At 36.9% G+C, this 15,088-nt stretch overlaps 1 pseudogene; it reads left to right on the top strand.

Moving 5' to 3' along the window:
- The first annotated feature begins 12,898 nt into the window (after positions 1 to 12,898).
- On the top strand, positions 12,899 to 13,866 carry LOC129666019 (lymphokine-activated killer T-cell-originated protein kinase-like; annotated as a pseudogene).
- The last annotated feature ends 1,222 nt before the right edge of the window (positions 13,867 to 15,088 follow it).

The following is a 15,088-nucleotide window of genomic DNA, read 5'->3' as shown; positions in this document are numbered from 1 at the left end:
AAGCTCCCTCCACATGTTTTTGTGACCAAAGCAACTTCAGAGAGGAAAATTTCTTTTGTCTTGTAGTTTGGGTTCATCACAGAGGAAAAACAATAGCCTGTCATGTTGCACAAGCATTTAAGAAGCAGAGAGAGACATGAACATATTTTTCTCCATTTTGTACAGTGCTCCTAGACACTTGACCATGGAATGCCTGCAGTTTAGATGTGTCTTCCAAGTCACTGAATAAAAAATAAAATTCATTATTCAGGCCTTAAAAAAAGTATCTTCTGAGGTGAATTGACATAGTAAAGGCAATCCCTCACAAACATGTCAGAAGTCCCCTATCCCACGGTGTTTTATAACATTTCAAGTTGACAGCACTAATCGTCGTAATTGTCTTTAACTGAAAAATATAACATTCTATTTTTATTACATATAATTTTACTCTCAATAAGATATTAAATTAGTTTATATTATTTTAAAAGTATTTGCTGCTGAATATGACATCTGATAATCAGCTTATGTGAAGTAAATTACAATTTTAAATCAAATATTTTATTTACTTACATCTGTGTATATTAAAATTTTAGAGTCAAAATTTACATTTCATTAATTTCAACTCATTTTTTAAACACTGAAAACTTTTTGAGAATCTGCAGTGTAAAATGTTAAGGTTTTTTTTTTTTAATTTCAATTCTTCATCAGGTACAATTTATATTATTTAGCAGAATTTTCATCTTTCTTTGTAATCCTAGAGTTCAATCAATAGGACTCAACCCAAAGTGTGTCTTACAATGAGCTCCAATTTCAGTTGTTTTATTAGATAAAAAATCTAATTGCAATTACTTTATTATTTTCTATCTATTCTATTCCCAAATCTCCAAATACTAGGGCATCTGAAAAATTTCCTTTGCTAATGATCAATTTGATTTAAATGGTTCAGTTTTACATAACCATGCAAATTATGTTCTTGATAGATGCAGAAAATATACTTGAGAGAGGATTTCTTTGAAGCTATATAATAGACAGCATCAAGGATATTCGTGATGTGTTTATGAGTATTCAAATTCCATCTATGAAACAAGCTATGAGACAAAGTTAGAGATTATGTATGGATTTTGGTTCATCAGTGTCAAAGATGGGACTGACATTTATATTAACTTAATATAAGCCTGGCTCATGCTGTCCTGGATGAAAGCACTTATCAGTGGACTTGAAAAGGGGCACGGTGGAGATGAGGGAGAGAGGGTGGAATTGGGAGGGAATGAGGGAGCGGGACACAGCTGGGATACAAAGTTAATAAAATGTAACTGATAAGAAAAAATAAAATAAAATAAATAATAAAAAAGAAATATTAAAAAAAAACTTAATCAAGTTAAGGCACTGAACTTGCTGACCCTCTTGACCACACACATTTCTGTATGTAAGCTCCCTAATTAAAATATTCCTATGCAGCCTTGGATCTGATGGAAAAGCCCTATAACAGCCTGAGAAAATTTGGTCATTTCTTCATGCTTAGAGTGGATGTTTTTCAGAACAATTGATGAGATGGTCAGGTATCTGAGGAAGTGGTCAAGGGAAAGACACTTATCTAATGAGAGAAATCCCAAATTAGCTGACTAAATTCATGTGGGAAAGAGCAGCCAATAGGTGAGGTGCTTATGTCTGTCACTGATTTTAGGGACATTTTAAGGACATGGGTTTGGAGCATATAGCTGCTGAATTTTCTTAAGCTCCTAAAGTACGAACAGATGATGTGTTATACTCTAGTTGGCCATTGCTAGTTTGGCTGTGGTAAAGAAACAGAATGAGATTTAAAGGTAAAGAAATTAGAAGAAGATTTAAACGTAAATATACATCATTCTATAGTTAGTCTCTAGTCTTTCTGAGAAAGTAGAAGTTTGAAGGGTCAAACTCCTGACTCTAGCTTGTTTAGTACGAGTGAAATAAGTGACAGGCGGTGCAGGTTTTAACTATCATCTTGTTAGAAAAATGGGATGTGAAAAATCTCAGAATAACTGAAAAGAATGGTGGAAGACTGTAAGACTTAGATGACAAAGGTTGGAGAAACAGTGTCACATACACAGCCTGTCAACCTTGATTTGTTACTTGAAATTTAATAAAATAAAAAGCAGAGGCTCCACATTCTGATACATAGGAATTGTTCCTGCTCAAGAAACTCTGCAATTCAGAAAACTACTGCTGTTGTTACTGTTGCAAAATTATTAATCAACTGTCTTGTGAGAATCTGAGTGCCTGTGAATTGAGAGTCCTGGGTACAGAAGATGCCATTTCTCTGATGGGAAATGGACATTCCACTCTTCATAATGTAGGTAACTCTTACACAATGTGTGGGGGCATCAAGAAAAACATTTCTTTATAGGTTAAACCAGTATGGATTAAATATAAGACAGGAACTCAGTGGCTGGTTCGTTGATCCCCTTCCACTGAGGGGGGGAGCAGCCTTAACAAGCCGTAGAGGAAGCCAATGCAGCCAGTCCAATCAATAGGACTCAATCAATAGGACTCCAGAATATCTATGAATGTATGATGGCTAGTCTGGTAGGATAAGATCCATTTGATTCCAGGATTTGGTAAGATAATGTACATCCCTGTCTATCACTTAATAAAGGTTGTACAAACTTTTGTGAGGCTACTAAATTACTGATGAGTTTATTCATTTTCTTGATCATGGACATACCTGGTGTGTCAGCTATTTTAAAATGAAGACATGGGATTCCAAAAATTTTCAGAAGAAAACATTTGAAAAGGCAAAGTTATTGATAACCTAGGCATGGAATATGAGTGCTACTCTCACAATTCTCCTAACAAATACTGATATCAGCACTGTAAGAGTTAAGCTCTTTAAAAATAACAAGATCAGATGCATCCTTAACTGATATCTGAGGGGGATGGAGATAGATACACCTTTTCAAGAGAGGTGTTTTGGGGCATATCCAATGGAGTATAAGAACTGAGGCTACTAACTGGTATTTTCTCAATCAGATCAAACTGGAGTCCTTATAAAGGAGTGTCTGGACATTTTTTTCAGCAGCATCTATCCACTAAAACACTGACCTCTAAATAAGTGGCATGGATATTCACAACACTACAATGTGTTTACTGAATCACATTTTGTTGACAATGTAGATACTGGTTATTTCTTATGCTGCCTCACTCTCTCATGTGGGCACCCAACTCTATTATCTTAAAATTTAAGAAAACATGACAACCATGATGAAAATGTCCAGAATACAGATGAGTTAGCAAAAGGAATCTAACTATCTGTATTTCCACCTAAGTCTGAAATCAATAGAAATCAGAGCCTCAAACAGAAAAAGGTATTTGTGTAGTGGTAATAACCTAGGATCTAGATAGAGATTGTTTGTGCTGACAATTGAGTAACACACTGAGTTCATCTGAAAGATGAAAGAAACATATTTCTTATGAAAGACACAATAGCATGGTTTATTCTGAAGAGCCATTCAGGGAAACATATTACAGTGAAAAAAACTGAGAGAAGTCCAAGTAGGCCACCCAATCCCACAAACTTATACATTCTCACTATCTCAGTGTCTCCTTACCATATCCTCATTCTTGTGCCCTCCTATTTACTATGCCACAGCCTACAATCGGGGCATAGACTCCTGCTCTACCAGAGAGCAAGCAGACTGAAAGAAGTCTGTGCAGGGTGACTACTTGTGATTTGAGTAGGTATGGTTCCAATAGATTTGTGTGTTTGAATCTTGACCTGAGAGAGTGACATTTTTAAAAGGTATGGATTGGAATTTTTAGAAGGTATGGAGTGGCATTTTTAGAAGGTATACCTTGTTGGAGTAGGTGTAGCCTTTTTGAAATAAGTGTGTAAGTGTGAGAGAGGGCTTTGAGCTTTCCTGTGCTCAAGCTATGTTAAATGATAATCTTTTTCTACTACATGGGGATCAAGATGTAGAACTCTTAGCTCCTTCTTCAGCACCATGTCTGCCTGGATGCTGCCATGCTTCCCACTATGATGATAATGAACTAAACTTCTGAAACTGAGCCAGACCAAAATTAAATGTTTCATTTATAAAAGTTGGCATGGTCATAATGTCTCTTCTTGGCAATAGAAACTTTAACTAAGACAGAAGTTGGTAGCAGAAACTTTTTATATTTGTGTATTTGGGACAGGCTTGACCATGCTTTTGTTTGAAGGAATGTGGGTTTGGGGACTTTGAATTAGAAAAATAGTGGAATGTTTTATGTGGGTCTTGATGGGCCATAATAGTAGAAGCATGAAGACAATAATGCTGAAAGTGATTTGAACTTTGGGGGACTGGATTAAGAGGTTTTTGAGGAGAAGAATTTTATTTTGTTGCCTAGAAATTGTTCTTGTGATACTTCAGTGAGTAATGTGGTTGCTTTTTTGCCCTTGTCCAAAGAGTTTGCCTGAGGCTAAGGTGAAACAATTCAAATTAATTGCATTAGCAAGGGAAATCTCAAAACAGCCTAGCATAGACTTTGTCCTGTGGTTTAGTTTTATAAAGAATGAATTAGAATGATGGGATTGGGAGGGAATGAGGGATGGGGCTACAGCGGGGATACAAAGTAAATAACCTGTGATTAATATAATGAAAATAAAATTATTATAAAAAAAGAATGAGTTAATGAACCATAACAAGTTTATAAAGGAAACATACTAAATGTATGGGTCAAGGATTAAAGAGCCACCAGGAAGTGGAATGGAGCTAAATTCATAAGGAAATTATAGAGATCCAGTACTAGCAATTTAACAACACATCTGAAAGCTCTAGAACAACAGCAAAAGGCAAAGCACTCAAGGGGAGTAGATACAAGGAAATAATCAAACTAAGTGCTAAAATCAACAAAAGTAGAAACAAAGGGAACAATGCAAAGAATCAATGAAACAAAGAAGTGGTTCTTTGAGAAAATCAGCCCAACAGACAACCCCTTATTTAAACTAACAAAAAGACACAGAGAATATATTCAAAATCAGAAAGGAAAAGAAGAATGTAACAATAGACAATAAGGAAATCCAAAGAACCATTAGATAATACTTCTAGAGCCTTTGCTCAAGAAAATTTGAAAATCAAAGAGAATCTGATGGTTTTCTTGATAGACAACACTTATCAATGTTAAATCAAGATCAAGTAAACAACTTAAATAGACATATTAACCCTAAGGAAGTAGAAGCAGTCATTGAATGTCTCTCAACTAGAAAAAGCACAGGGACAGATGGTTATAGTGCAGATTTACCCAGATTTACCAAGAAGAGGTAATACTAGTAGATAATTCCACAAAGAGAAATAGAAGGAATATTGCCAAATTCTTTTACGGGGACACAGTCAACCTGATACCCAACCCATACAAAGACTCAACACCAAAGATAATTACAGACCAATCTCCCCGACGAATATTGATGCAAAAATAATAAAAACCAGCTGGGCATGTTGGTGCAAGCCAGTAATCCCAGAAATTAGAGAGGTAGAGGCAGGCAGATCTCTGTGAGCTCAAGGCTGACCTGGTCTGCAGAGTGAGTCCAGGACAGCCAAGGCTACATAGAGAAACCCTATCTTGAGAAAACAACAGTAACAAAACAAAACAAAAAAAATACTCACAAACTGAATGCAAGAACTCATCAGAAAGTTCATCATGATCAAGTAGTCTTCATTCCTGAGAAGAGATGTTCCAAAGAGGGAAATCTGTCAATGTAACCCACCATGTAGACTAAGTGAAAGAAAAACAAATCCACATGGTTATCCCATTAGATGCTGAAAAAGTCTTTGACAAAATCCAAAATTACCTCCTGATGAAAGTCTTGAGTAATGAGGCATATAAGGCACACACCTAAACACAATAAAAGCAATTCACAGCATGTCAATAGCCAACACCAAGTTAAACAGAGAGAACATTAAAGCAACTCCACTGTCTATGAGTCTCAGGCTCTGCTTCCATATCTCCATCAGTGGAGTCTTTCAGAGGCTGACTGTAGTAGGTTCCTGTCCTGTTCCTTGTCTTCTCCTCTTCCAATTTCTTTCACATTTGTCTTTCTGAATGAGAATTGAGTACCTTCCCTAGGGTCTTCCTTTTTTTAGCTTCTTCAGGAGTATTGATTTTAGTATGTTTAACCTGTATTATATGACTAATATCCTGTTATGAGTATGAGTATATACCATGTGTATATTTCTGATTTTGGGTTACTTCGCTCAAGATAATCTTTTTTAGTTTCCACCATTTGCCTGTAAATTTCATGTTTTTCTTGTTTTTAATAGCTAGTAATATTCGATTTTGTAAATGTACCACAATTTCTGTATCTATTACTCTGTTAAGGAACATTTAGGTTGTTTCCAGCTTCTGGTTATTACGAATAAAGCTGCTACAAACATGGTTGAGCAAATGTTCTTGTTGTATAGTTGGGGATATTTTGGATATATGCCTAGGAGTGGTATAGCTGGATTTTGAGGTAGTATTATTCCTAATTTTCTGAGAAAGCACCAGATTGATTTCATTGCCCCAAAGCCAAACTTTGGACAGAGTGCAGGGAATCCTATGAAAGAAGAGGGAGATAGAAAGACCTAGAGGAGACATAAGCTCCATAAAGGAGACCAACAGAGACATAAAAACTGAGTCGTGGGGGCCCTGCAGAGACTGATACCCCAACCAAGGACAATGCATGGAAAGGACCTAAAATGCTGGCTCAGATGTAGCCCAGAGACTCAGTTTTCAAGTGGTTTCCCTAGTAAGGAACCCTAGTAAAGGGAGCAGGGGCTGTCTCTGGCAACAACTCAGTGACAGGTTCTCTGATCACCACCCCCTGGTGGGTGCAGCCTTGTTAAGCCACAGAGGAAGACAGTGCAACCAGTCTTGATGAGATCTGATAGGTTAGGGTCAAATAGAAGGAGAAGAGGAAGTCCCCTATCAGTGGACTAGCAGAAGGGTATAGGGGGAGAAGAGGGAAGGAGGATGGGCTTGGGAAGTGATGAGGGAGGGTGCCACAGCTGGGATATAAATTGAATAAACTGTGATAATACAAAAAAAAAAAAAAAAGAAGAAGAAGAAAAGCTCCACTAAAATCAGGATCAAGACAAGGCTGTCTACTCTTTCCCTATCTATTCAACATTATAGTGGGCTTTTGATCCACAAGCAGTTTAAATAAAGATACAGACTTATAAATATTTAAAAAGCTTAGGACTATAACTGAGAAGATTCTCAGTTAGCTCATCTAACTTATCCCAAATATACTAGCCCACAAAAAGCTATGTGGCTAATTCTTTACCTCTCCGCTCAGCCCTGATAACATCTGTCTTTCTTGTGTCCCTGGAGAATCTTGCTTTCTCTCATCTCCCAGAATACCCCCACCCTCTACCCAGAAAATCTGCCTTCTGCTTCCTTCCCAGCCATTGACTATCAGATCTTTATTAATGCCAATCATTCTAGATTGCCTTATGCAGGTGAGGAAATATTTACAAAAATATGACAACCATGATACCAAAAACAATTAACAGATTCAACTCAATTTCTATCAAAATCCCAACATAATTCTTTACAGACCTTGAAAAAAATTCTCAACTTCATATGGAAAAACAAAAACCCAGGGTAGCTAAAACAGTCCTATATAAGCCTCTGATATAATCTGATTGGCCTGCTCTTTGATCACCTCCCCTTGAGGGGGGAGCAGCCTTACCAGGCCAAGGTAGAGGACAATGCAGCCAATTTTGATGAGAACTGATAGACTAAGATCAGAAAGGAGAGGAGAACCTCCCCTATCAGTGGACTTGGGGAGTGGCATGCATGCAGAAAGGGGAGGGAGGGTGGGATCGGGAGGGGCGGAGGGAGGGGCTTATGAGGGGATACAAAATGAATAAAGTGTAATTAATAAAAAATTTAAAAAAAAAGAAAATAACTTCTGGATGTATTACCATCTCTGATTTCAAGCTGTACTCCAGAGCTCTAAAACCCACTTTGTATTGGCATAAAAGCAGACACGTTGACCAATGGAATCAAATCAATGTTTCAGACATAAATCCACAGACCTATGGACATTTGATTTTTGGCAAAGAAGTCAGAAATATACACTTCAAAACAGAAAGCATCTCCAAAAACAAAAGGTGCTGTTCTAACTGGTTATAGACATATACAAGAAAGTAAATAGATCCATATCTATCCCAGGGCAAAAAACTCAAGTCCAAGTGAATCAAGGTCATCAACATAAAACTAGACACAGTAAATTTAACAGGTAAAAAAGTGAGTTATAGGGTTGAACACATTGGTACAGGAGACATCTTCCTGACCAATATACTGACAGTTCAAGCTGAAGATCAACAATTAATAAAAGAGACCCCATGTAAATGAGAAGTTTCTGCAAGGCAAAAGACAACATCAACAGAACAAAATCACAACCAACAGAATAGGAAAAGTCTCTATTACCAACTTTACATCTGAAACAGGGATAATTTCCAAAATACATAAAAAACTGAAGAAACTAGACTCCAACAAGCAAAACAATCTAATTTAAAAAAGCAGAGTATAGATCTAAACAGAATTCTCAACATAGAATCTCAAATGGCCAAGAAGCACATGAAGAAGTGTTCAACATCCTTACCCATCAGAGAAATGCAAATCAAAATAAATCTGAGATTTCTTCTTACACCTGCCAGAATGGCTAAGATCAAAATAACTAGTAACAGGTCATAGTGGTGAAAATTAGAGAAAACAAACTTGTACAATCACTTTGGAAATTCATATGGTAATTTCTCAGAAAATTAGAAATTGATATAAGTCAAGATCCAGTTTTACCACTTTTTGGCATATATCCAAAGGACACTCCATCATACCACTAGAACACTTTCTCAGCTATATTTATAGCAGCTTTATTCATAATAGCCAGAACCTGTAAACAACTTAGATGACCCTTAATCAGAGAAGAAATAATGAAAATGAAAGACATTTGCACAATGAAACATTACTCAACTGTTAAAAAAAATGACATCATGAAATTTGAAGACAAATGGAACTAGAAAAAAAAATTACCCTGATCCAGAAAGCCAAACATGTTATGTACTCACATATAATAAGTGAGGTAACCAAGACCCAGAAACAAAACATGGTATGTATTCACTAGTTAGTTAATATAAAGTGAAGGATAATCATGCTATAATCTACCAACCCAGAGAGGCTAGCAACAAGGAATGCTCAAGAGAGAGAATGCATGGATTGCCCTGGAAAGGGTAAATAGAATAGATCTTGTGGGTGGACTGGGTACAGTTGGGGAAAGGAACAGGAGAAAGAAGGTCCATGAGGAAGGAAACAGAAAGTACTGGAAGAGACACCTGGAACTGGGCTGTAATTTTGGGGAGAAGGCAGAAACCTAATGCAATGGAAAATCCTATTAGGGTAATCCTACCTAAGATTACTAGTAATGGAGAGACAGAGTCTGAAGTGGCTATCTCCTTATAACCTTATGTGGTAAGCCTTCCAGTGGAGGCACACCAACTCAGCCACAAAACTTTGACCTTCAATTTGTCTTGCTAGCATAATTTTCTTGCATGAAGGTGGGACAGAAATCGCTGGCATGTCTAAGCAATAGCTGGACCAGCTTGAGACTCATGTCATGGAAGTGACACCTGATACTGCCTGGAGGTCCAGAAACCTGAGTCCAGATGGCCTAGAGACCTTGGATAAAACCAAACATGCCAACCAAAAAAAATATGTCAGTGAAATGGTTCCTAATGATATTTTACTATATTCATAGACAGGAGCCTGGCATAATCACCATCAGAGAGGATCCTCCCAGCAACTGATGGAAACATATTCAGATAACCAGAGCCAATCATGAGGTATAACTCGATAAATTCCATAGAAGAAGGGAAGGAAGTATAATAGGAGCCAGAAAGTTAAAGACACTACAAGAAAACCCACAGAATCAACAAACCTGGACTTGAGACTGGACTGACATTTTGGGAGTTTGCATGGGACTAAGGCAGGCCTTGTACATATATATTATAGTTGTGTAGCTTAGTGGTTTTGTGGGACTTCTAACAGTTTGAGTGGTGTCTGTTTCTGATTTTTTCCCTGCTTTGGGACCCTTGTCCTCCTACTTGATTTCAGTTCACAGCCTTGATATGAGGGGTTGCTTAGTCTTATTGCAACATGATATGCTGTGTTTGGATGATATCCTTGGGAAACCTGCTCTTTTTTCTGGGGAGAAACAGAGGAGGAGTAAGTGGGAAAGAAGAAGAGGAAGGGGAGAAACTAAGAGGAGTAGAAGAAGGGGAGAATGTGGTTGAGATGTAACATATGAGAGAATAAATTAATAAAATATCAAAAATGTGGGATTCCAGTGTATGCCATAGTCACAGCCTAGGCAGCTGACATGGATTCATTGGTATACCTGAAACAATGCACATTAAAAAACTAAGTTAGAACAGAATATAGCTAAGAATAAAAGATAGGCCTTAAAGTATTGATGTGGTGGTGCTTTTATCCCAAATGTCGCAGCCTCATCATTTAGCACATACAAATATGGATAGACAAAGCTGTTCACCACTTAAATACTGAAAAATTGATTTCACTGTCCTTTTGTTAAGAAGTAGAAGTATAGACAGGTTTGTTTTCTTTAGAAGTAGTTCTGTCCTTACCTAATTCTTTTCTAGCATAAGAACCAACCAACATGTTACTATTAAAAACTCTTGAGAAACATGAATGCATACCATTGTCATATTGATGGGAACCAGGACACTGTTTCCATAGAACATGCTATCTAATATCAAATACAAAACCTATCATGGTGCCTTTTTCACCTGCTGTGTAACAGTTGGGCAGCAGGTTTGAGGGAAAGATTGAATTGTTAGGGTGAGAAACACAGGTAGTATTAGAAAAAAACCGTTTGTCCACCTGGACTGAAACACAAAACAGTGTAAGAAGACTGAAGTACCCTCACAATTACATGACTCCTCTTTATTAGAACTTAGGAGCTCAGGCTCTCACCCAAAGTCCTAGCCGTACATCTAGTATTTATCCATAAGCTACACTATCAAAGTTTATATACACTGAAATTTCATTGAAATTTATACATTTAAAATGATGTCTCTGGAAGCAATGTGTGAGAAGTCCCCAGAGCTAAAATTCAGCCCACAGATTCTGTTGTACTATGGACCAGCCATCACAACATATGTCTTGAGGATGCTCAGAGCCCTAGGAATACCTCATCACTAGCGTTCTACTTTGTGATGTGTTAAATGGATACCATACAAGCCCTATTTACTTGGTCAACTTATAATATGCACTGCCACATCAGGGACCCAGATGTTTCTGCTGTATAATTTAACAGGCATAATGACAAGGTTGATTTTTTTTTCTGGAAGGTACAACTTTATACTCATAATTAAATATCCATGTTTTCATAAAAATCTTATTCCTTTCGATGATTGTTCAGAATTTTTGTTGTTGATTGAGGATGCTTGTCAAGACAAATGGGAATACTTCCTCTGTAAACATTTAGTTCTCATACATGTTTTCAAGAACCTGGCTATCAACGTGTCAGCTGCTTCTCTGATGGATGGTATGTTTAGTGGGCAGTAATTTCCCAGTAGATAGAATAAATTACAAATTAAAAGGAGACAAATCTCAAACGTAATAATGGAAAATCTCCAGGTTTTTTAAAATCTCATTTCAAGGACTGACTTTTCATTACTATTTTAAAATTAAAATACCATTGGCCTTTCAACAAATGATAATGACCCATGGGATTCTCATAACAAGTTTGAAATGTTGAAGATGAGTCCAATAGCAGAGCCTTTAAACTGCCTCAAAGTGAGAAGTAATATTGGCATCAATTGGTGTTTTAGCTATGCCTGCCTATTTTACATGAATCCCGAGTTCTACGTCACTCAGAGAATCTCTTAGCTGATTACAAAGCTGAGAAAAATAATTTTAGTGCTAAGTATTTTCTCTTTAGCTATGAAGAATAGAATATTGTTAACCAGCTCAGGACTTACTCCATTCTAAGAGAAAGATTTGTCTCTTTTTAGCCACCATTTATGAGGAACAAAGTCTCTGAGAAGCTAGATCCAGACATGCTCAGTTTATCCTTCAAGGTATAATTCTTTTTGCTGTGTATTTTTTTTATGTTTAAAATATATTTTTTAATTTTATGTCTCTGCTTGAAAGATGCTAATATCTACATTATGCTTGAGTTGTCATTTTCTCTCTTTGACTCAAACACACTGTCCTTGAGTCTATTTCTGGGTCCAGTTTTAAATTATTTTACTTATTCAATCAAAAAAACCTTTAAAGGATCATCTTCTTTGTCCCCAGTGATAGTGTTATTCAAGTAAATTATCATGTATATATCCATCATGTGAGACATGAAGATCAAAATGGGTGACCTTTTTAATAGTGTACAGTCCTTGAGAGATATGTTAAAGTTTTGGTTTGACTAAGGTTGCTGCTGTGTGGATAAGACAATTGTTGCTATTTGTTTACATGATTCTGATTCTGTGTCATTTTATCCATGTGTCTGTATTGATGGTGTGGGTAATACTTACAAGCCAGATAAATTACCTTCGACACGGCCACTTTCACAGTACTAAACTTTTTGCTTTTAAACCAGGGCACTTAATAAAAAAAAAAAAAAAAAAAAAAAAAAAAAAAAAGCAGCACAAGAAATAATGAATGCTAGGCATGTGCCCTAAATGCTGTGGCAGTAACTGCTAGTGTAGGCAGGACCTGCTCTTGTACTTTCTGGAGTGGGTGTCCCAACAGCTCCAAACCATCTTGGAATTCAGACCCCAGTACCGACCTACACACCCTAAATGTTGCATTGGTTACAGTAAGTGTTGTTTCCCACCGGTCTTGCAACTTCCAGACAGACAGCTTTGAGCCAGGGTGCCACTCTGAACCTAAAGTGATGGCTCCAATGGAAGGAATCAATAATTTCAAGACACAAAACAAATTATCTGAAAAACCAGGAAATTTGTGTTCAACTCCATGTATAAATATTCCTGTTTCTCCATTTGTGAAAAAACTGGGCTTTGGGATTTTCATTCGTTAGTGTACCTAACTAATGAAACCATCTCCGAGAGGGTTGTCTCAATCTCCTTGAGCAGTGTAAAAGATAAATCCTTTATGTACCCATCATTATTGAACTGTGCATCAGGAGAGACTAACTGAGGAAGCTAAGATGTTAAAAAAATCTTATAGGGAATCTTGCTTTTAATGAAGACAGTGATGGTAGTCTGTGCCTTGCTATGGAGTATGGAGGTAAAAATCTCTGATTGATGTAGTAGAAGAGTAGAGCAAAGACAACAAAGTCCCTTTACAGCAGCTATAATTCTCAGAGTTGCTTTGCATATGGTGGGAGGGCTAAAGTATCTGCATCAAGAAAAGAAGCTGCTTTATGGAGATATAAAATCTCCAAATGTTGTAATTAATGGTGATTTTGAAACAATTAAAATCTGTGATATAGGAGTGTCTCTGCCATTCTATGAGAATATGACTGGGACTGATCCTGAGGCCTGTTATATTGGTACTGAGCCGTGGAAACCCAAGGAATTGTTGGAAGAAAATGGCATTATTACTGACAAGGCAGATATAGATGCTTTTGGCCTGACTCTGTGGGAAATGAAGACTTTATGTATTCCACGCATCAATATTCCAGATGAAGAAGATGATGATGATGATAAAGATAAAACCTTTGATAAGAGTGACTTTGATGATGAAGAATACTATGCAGCTATGGGGACCAGGCCATCCATCAATATGAAGGAACTGAATGAATCCTACCCAAAGGTCATTGAACTCTTCTCTATGTGTACTAATGAGGAAGCTAATGATTGCCCTTCTGCTGCACACTTTGTTGAAGCTTTGGAAATGGATGGCCAATGATGCTGTTTGTGGTGGTCTAAGCCTGAAGCATAGCTTGTATGGGTACTGTTAACTCAGATGCATTTATTCAGTTAGTGTGAACTGTAGTGGCTGGACTCTGGAAGTGGCTTATTGTAGGACCACTATATATAGTCAATATTTGTATAATTTTCTGAAATGATATTTTTTTAGATTGTGAGCATTTATTGTACTGGAGAGTCTGTGATAATTCTCTGAGTACCTAGACGCTGCCCTTACTGATTTAAAACACTCGTGAGCCCAGTCTGAGCTGATTGAGATCTCTTTAGGTATTCTCCTCTTTAAGGGTTTCCTAAAAGTTTCATGATGTACAGTACAATGTTAATCTACTTCTGCTCAGAGTGTCCAGCCTTTAGCCAGCCTATTGGCCCATCTGCCCCAGAGCTTGAAAAGGGCATGGTTCAGAAGAGCAGCTCCTAGGGTGTTTCAGACCCTGGTTATAGCTGTCTTGCATCTCCATATTTTAGTGTCTAATTTATGGAATATATTTTTTGCTGATATTTTTTTTAGTTTTTACTGATTGTAAACTTAGTCTTTTAAAGTTGTGATGTAAGACTAGCCAGACAATAAAGGACAGTCAGAAGATTTGAATGTAGATAGTAGGCTTCACATGACTGATCAGTCTTGAGTTATAATTGCTATATAGGCACCTTCTTTAAATTATTTCAGCATACACCAAGTTAGCAAAGTCATTAGAATAAAATGACAAACTCCTCAATGGACCTTGGTCCAGTCAGTATCAGAATGTGCCTGAAATCTTTGATATTAGTTTAACCTCCTCACACAAAGCCACAGTTTATAATAATTGTTTTGTAAAGTCATTTCCTTTAATTTAAGTCATTTGGATCCATTGGTCTTGTTCCCAGACAAAAGTGTACTTCTACATATACCCACCAGTAACTTGTATTAAATACAATTCTGTTTCTGACCTTTCTGCTTTTTAGTTACATAGGGTCTGGAAACAAATTCTCATAGTAGAGATTAAATATTATTTGGGACACATTCCTGAGAAGCAATCTTATTCATGTGTCCTTCCTTTGACATAACTTTGGGCTCTTCCTCCCATTTTCAAATCCCAGTATTAACCAAATTTATCATTGGTTTTTCAGACTAAGTGAAAAAGGTCCATTAAGTCACTAAGTTTTGCATTAAAATAGCATGCATGCTTTTTAAATCAGATTATGAAAAATGCATTTAGCTCTTT

Source organism: Psammomys obesus, unplaced genomic scaffold (genome assembly GCF_907164565.1).
Source record: "Psammomys obesus unplaced genomic scaffold, mPsaObe1.curated_primary_1811, whole genome shotgun sequence".
NCBI lineage: Eukaryota > Metazoa > Chordata > Mammalia > Rodentia > Muridae > Psammomys > Psammomys obesus.
This window is presented reverse-complemented; position numbering and strand designations above follow the sequence as displayed.